This window comes from Nanorana parkeri, unplaced genomic scaffold (assembly GCF_000935625.1).
Source record: "Nanorana parkeri isolate BGI_ZX_2015 unplaced genomic scaffold, ASM93562v1 scaffold2145, whole genome shotgun sequence".
NCBI classification, from domain to species: Eukaryota; Metazoa; Chordata; class Amphibia; order Anura; family Dicroglossidae; genus Nanorana; species Nanorana parkeri.
In genome coordinates this window covers 148847-154289 of record NW_017308413.1, presented here as the reverse complement: position 1 = coordinate 154289, position 5443 = coordinate 148847, and the positions used below count along the sequence as shown (strand labels likewise).

Below are 5443 nucleotides of genomic sequence, written 5' to 3'. Positions count from 1 at the left end.
AGACAGTGCAGGTACAAGAGGGTTGGAGGACTCTGCTCAATCTAATGGGAAGGGGGGAGCCCGATGGAGAGGTAAAGGTTTGGTATCTGGGTGGCAGGACAGTCTTCATACAGACACCTGATTCACCAGAATATTTCGGAGGAAGCACATTGGCTGCAATGATTTCTCAAGCTCATTCATATACATACAGTAAAGAGACCCTGTCAAGTCCCGCACAACAAATGCAAATAGCACCCCCCTTCCCCCTTCCTATTAGATTGTAAGCTCTCAGGAACAGGTTCTCCCAACCCTCCAGCATCCCTATGTCTCCTATGTCCCCTTTGTCCCATCGCTCCATGGGACTCTTCTGCGCTTGACCATCCCGGGAGGGTTGGTTGGCTGTGGCCCCTGCCATACCCTGGCCCCATGTTACCCTACTCAGTGACATAAGGGGGTCACACTGATCTCATCTGGTTTCTCCTCGAACTGTCAAAAGTGGAGCGTGTAAGGTTCACTTGAAAGGAAATCTGTACAATGGAACACCTACACCTACCCGTTCCCTATTCTGACTACTGCATGCGGATAATAAATACAATGACACTTTATAGGATTTTTGTTTTTATTTCACAAAGTATCGAGGGGCCCGGCTTCTACCCCAGAAATCTGTTGCGTCTTCCCCCGCCCCGTAATCTTGCAGAGAATATAATTTTATGGTGGTCTTGTTTACAAATAAATATACAACACATGACAAAGGATTCCCAGAGCTCTGTGGGTTGGCTATAGAGAGAGCGCAAAGCACAAGCACTTCACTTACAGGCGGGCTGTCTCTCATTGAAACCCCTCAGATGGAGCCATCCGATAAACTCTCCGGATTCCTCCAATAACGGAAATCCGTTTTGAGTGAAAAGCCCATAAAGTGTCTCTTGCGGTGTGTGTGTCGTGGGGGTTGGGGCGGGGGGGAGGTGGAGTGCTTTCCTGGCTGCGCTGGTCTTCTGCCTCTCGCAGTCTTCGGACCAGAAATTCTTTATCTTCTATTTGCTAAATAGACAAATACATACTGAGAATCGCAGCGGCCCAGTGGTTAGCACTCCTTCCTTGCAGCACTGGGGTCCCTGGTTCAAGTCCTGGCCTGGACACTATCTGTATGGAGCTTCCATGGCATTCTGGTGGGCTAATTGGCTCCCGTCTAAATTTCCCCTAGTATGTGGGATAGGGGCATTAGATTGTAAGCTCCTTGGGGGCGGGGACTAATGTGAATATAAAATTGTGTGTATCTTCCTGCACTCCTTACCGGATCTCCTAGGAGATGATGTCTGTAATAGGGTGCTTGTAGCGACCACGGAGGCACCGTGTAGTCAAGTAGTAATTCCAAAAGATGTCACCAGCACTCCAAAAGTAGATTCAATATATTTTAATGACAACGGTCATTCAAAATCACGAGTACTTTCGGGGCCACGTTGGGTCCCCGTCATCAGGCTCAGAATAACACACTGTGCAACCCAAACCTACATACCTACATCATACAACTGTTGACAAATGTGGTCACATATAGTTGCAATAATGAATTGTTGCAATCGTAATTTAGATATGCATATCTAAATTACGATTGCAACAATTCATTATTGCAACTATATGTGACCACATTTGTCAACAGTTGTATGATTCTGCACTTCTGTTATATATTGACTGACACTGTGTAATTCCATGGATCGTGTTTAACATGCCACATGACTAGGTAGACCAATGGCGTTTGATCAGAGGGGCGGTACTACCACACAGCTGTTAGCTGACCAATTGTTTACCTAATTGAAAACCGACAGGGCGGGAAAGATGTACTTGTTATGCAATTGGGGGCGGGATTGGCTGTGTTTTTAAAGGTCACAGATGTGTATATATGTAGGTTTGGGTTGCACAGTGTGTTATTCTGAGCCTGATGACGGGGACCCAACGTGGCCCCCGAAAGTACTTGTGATTTTGAATGACCGTTGTCATTAAAATATATTGAATCTACTTTTGGAGTGCTGGTGACATCTTTTGGAATTACTAATGTGAATATAAAGCTCTGTGTGAATTCTTGGTGTGATCTAAATATCTGTAATAAAGAAACAATTTCTGCTTAGTCACGGCTACATTGTTTGCAGTGCAGTATCAGTCTAACACTGTCAAGATGCTTACAGGAGGGGCAGAGCCCTGGAATGACCTCATCAGTGTGCCCCTGATCTTCCATTGTCTTGTCACAAGCTTGAGATAGGTCAGTGACCAAGATATGCTGTCGGGAGACAGTCACAGCTATGTGGCTTTGCAGAGTGGTATCAGTCTAACACTGTCAATACGCTTACAGGAAGGGGAGAGCCCAGGGATGACCTCATCAGTCTGCCTCTGCTCCTTTACTGTCCAGTTACAAGCTGGAGATGTGTCAGTGACTAAGCTGTAGAGTCTGAAGACAGTCACAGCTATATGGCTTTGCAGAGTGTTATCAGTCTAACACTGTCAACATGCTGTCAGGAAGGGGAGAGTCCAGGGATGACCTCATCAGTCTGCCTCTGCTCCTTTACTGTCCAGTTACAAGCTGGTGATGGGTCAGTGACCAAGCTGCACTGTCTGTCAGGGGAACTGGGTCACAAGGCTGGCTGAGTAGAATAAGTGGTGCCTTGGAGTTTTTAGCCCCTCCCCTCTATCCTAGTGGGCGGTGCCTAAGGATGGTCAGATGATCCTCGTACGTTAAGCCTCATTTCCTGTATATATGACCGCCATGAGGAATAGGATCTCTCGGACCTATAGGGACCTACTCTGTATAAAGTATCAGATCTCAGCTTACATTGGACAAAAGATCCTTCAGCTGCTCCACATCCTTCTCGTTCTGACGCACGCGGGACGCCAGGGAAGTGAGCGCGAGGCTGCAAAGGCGGAAAAGATTATTTGGGACAATGCCGGAACATTCATAGAAGAGGGACGAGCTGTAGAAGAACAGACACAAACTGGGTACAAATAGTCTCAAAATGTATCAAAACCCAAGAACAATGTAACAGCTTACCAGTCCCCTTGTGGTGGCCGCATTAGTCTTCCTTCTTCAGGCTTTCCTCCATTTTTCTTCACCCAGTGATCCGGCCAGTAACACAATTCCTCTCCTAGGGTGACAATTCACATCTTCTGTGGAAGGAGAGTTGTCACCGTATGACAGGAAGTGTGTGAGCACAACAGAACCCCCACCCCCCCCTCCTCATTTTCATATCTAGGAAGGTGGGGGTGTTCTGTAGCCCACAGAGGAGCACAGGCCAGGGCTGATAAGAGTGCACAGGAAGTTAGGAGCTCACAGGATCTCTGGCAGGATCACCAGGTACTTTTCTGTGCTCGCAGACAGGATATGCGATGTTCATGTGTTGGGGAGAAGTGTTATTATTCGCAGACGTGCACTTTAAATATTGTAACTTACCAAAGTACAAAGAGCAGACTGTAGGCACTGGTCTCCGACATCACATATCCCAGCGCAGCCAGGGCTACAGGGGGCAGCACTGAGCGGGTACTATTCTGGACGGCCTCCCAGGGGGTGGTGTAATCAGCAAACGGGCCGCAGGAGTGAGACGGACGGATACTGACGCATGTCATAAGAAGGAGAAATACAAAGGAGAGTTCAGATCAAAAGTCACCAACAGCAGCCGGTGCCGCCTCCACGCACGGCTCATACCAAGTCTGGCGTCACCACGAGGCATCTGACCTCCGTCCTTCCCTTCAGTCTTCTATCTGACCTCCGTCCTCCCCTTCAGTCTTCTATCTGACCTCCGTCCTCCCCTTCAGTCTTCTATCTGACCTCCGTCCTCCCCTTCAGTCTCCTATCTGATCTCCGTCCTCCCCTTCAGTCTTCTCTCTGACCTCCGTCCTTCCCTTCAGTCTTCTATCTGACCTCCGCCCTCCCCTTCAGTCTGCTATCTGACCTCCGTCCTTCCCTTCAGTCTTCTATCTGACCTCCGTCCTTCCCTTCAGTCTTGCACAGTGGTACCGGCTCCTCTCCTCTGATGTTACCGCACACTGGGAGCCTCTCACAATGTGCATTAGAAGCTGCAGTAAGTCAGATAGAGGCCGCCTCATTTCCTGACTGGAGGACTTCCAGCCTCATCTTGTGCTTCCCTCCCCAGCCTGACTGTCCCTGGCACATTTACCCCTCATCATACCTTTTCCTCCTCTCTCACCTTGTCACCAGATAAATCAAAGGCAGGAAGACCGTCATGAGGCCCAAGAGCAGGACGAAGCAGAAGAGGATCCTCAAAGTGGACGCACGGTACAATTTCTGGGACACGTCACACAGCCGGTACAGGGAATACTGCGGAGGTGCGCCAAGGAAAGGGGTAAGTGGACTTTGGGCAACGTGCACCATCCCCCTTGTGCCCCTTTACCCCGACCTGACCCTCCTCCTCCACAGATGCATACTTCCTGTAATGATCACAACCTCCGGTGGTCATTGACTTTCCGGCGGAGCCTGTGCATTGCAGCCCCATCGGCTTCTATGGGGTCCCCCCCTCCCCCCCCCGGTCTCCGGACATCATAACAGGTGTCCCCATTGGAAGATTTTACCTCCAGGCTTGTTCTGGTGACAACTATGAAATTTGGATAGAGGTCACCAGCACAAACAAAGGGGGCGAATCTTCCAAATGGGGACACAGACAGCAAAAACTCGACAGAGGATCCAACCCTTCCCTACTGTATCCAAACATATATGGTTTGGCTTTAGATGCGCTTCAAATATTGAATTAACCACTAGAGGGCGCTCTGTATGCGAATCAGCCTCACTCACCCCCCCCTGCTTAACAACTGCTGCAATATCAGCCCCACAGGGAGAGCCTTGGTTTCACCGAGTCGGCCTGACTAATAGACTTCCATGGTGAGAAGGGGCAGCAGAGCACAACCATGGCGGAGCAGGGGGGCGCTGAGGCCGCATATACGGCATAATGTAAAAGGAATAAAATTAAAATAAAAGATGAGACATTCCCTGGCAGTGAGTTGCATTTTTTGGGGGGTTCATATAACAGGATTTGCCCCTCTCACCTTTTTGATATAGAATGTGATGAAGATGAAGATGAGGTTGAGAAGGGGAAGTAAGGGGGCGTAGAGCATTCCCCCCATCACCAGCGTCTGACTGTACACCGTGTCCAGGACATTCTGGGACAGCTGGAATTTTTGCTTGCCGAGCCAACGCACCACTTGGCACTGCGACCGGGAGACCAGTAATCTGGTGGAGAAGAGGGGGGGAGGGGAAACGATTGTTTACTGGAAAGTTGCAAGGGTGTAGTCCAAAGTTTCAGCGCTCAGGGGGGGGGGCCCACCAGTTCTCCATCTAATGTCTAGTTGTATGTATCCTTCCACCCTTTGGCTTTTGGTTGTGGCGCTTCTCTTGTCCTTTGAGAACGATGGTTTACTGTACACTTGGACAAAATCGGACAAAATCCTTACCCCGACCAGGGTGCCAGGG

The 5443-nt window shown here is 49.3% G+C and overlaps 1 long non-coding RNA gene across 1 annotated transcript; it reads right to left on the bottom strand.

Annotated features, from left to right (window-relative positions):
• Positions 1-951: 951 nt before the first annotated feature.
• LOC108800855 lies at positions 952-3443 on the bottom strand. The gene is made up of 3 exons (XR_001942121.1): positions 3413-3443; positions 2798-2876; positions 952-1017 (listed from the first exon to the last, which is right to left on the bottom strand). It is a non-coding gene; the product is annotated as an uncharacterized LOC108800855 (long non-coding RNA).
• Positions 3444-5443: the final 2000 nt, after the last annotated feature.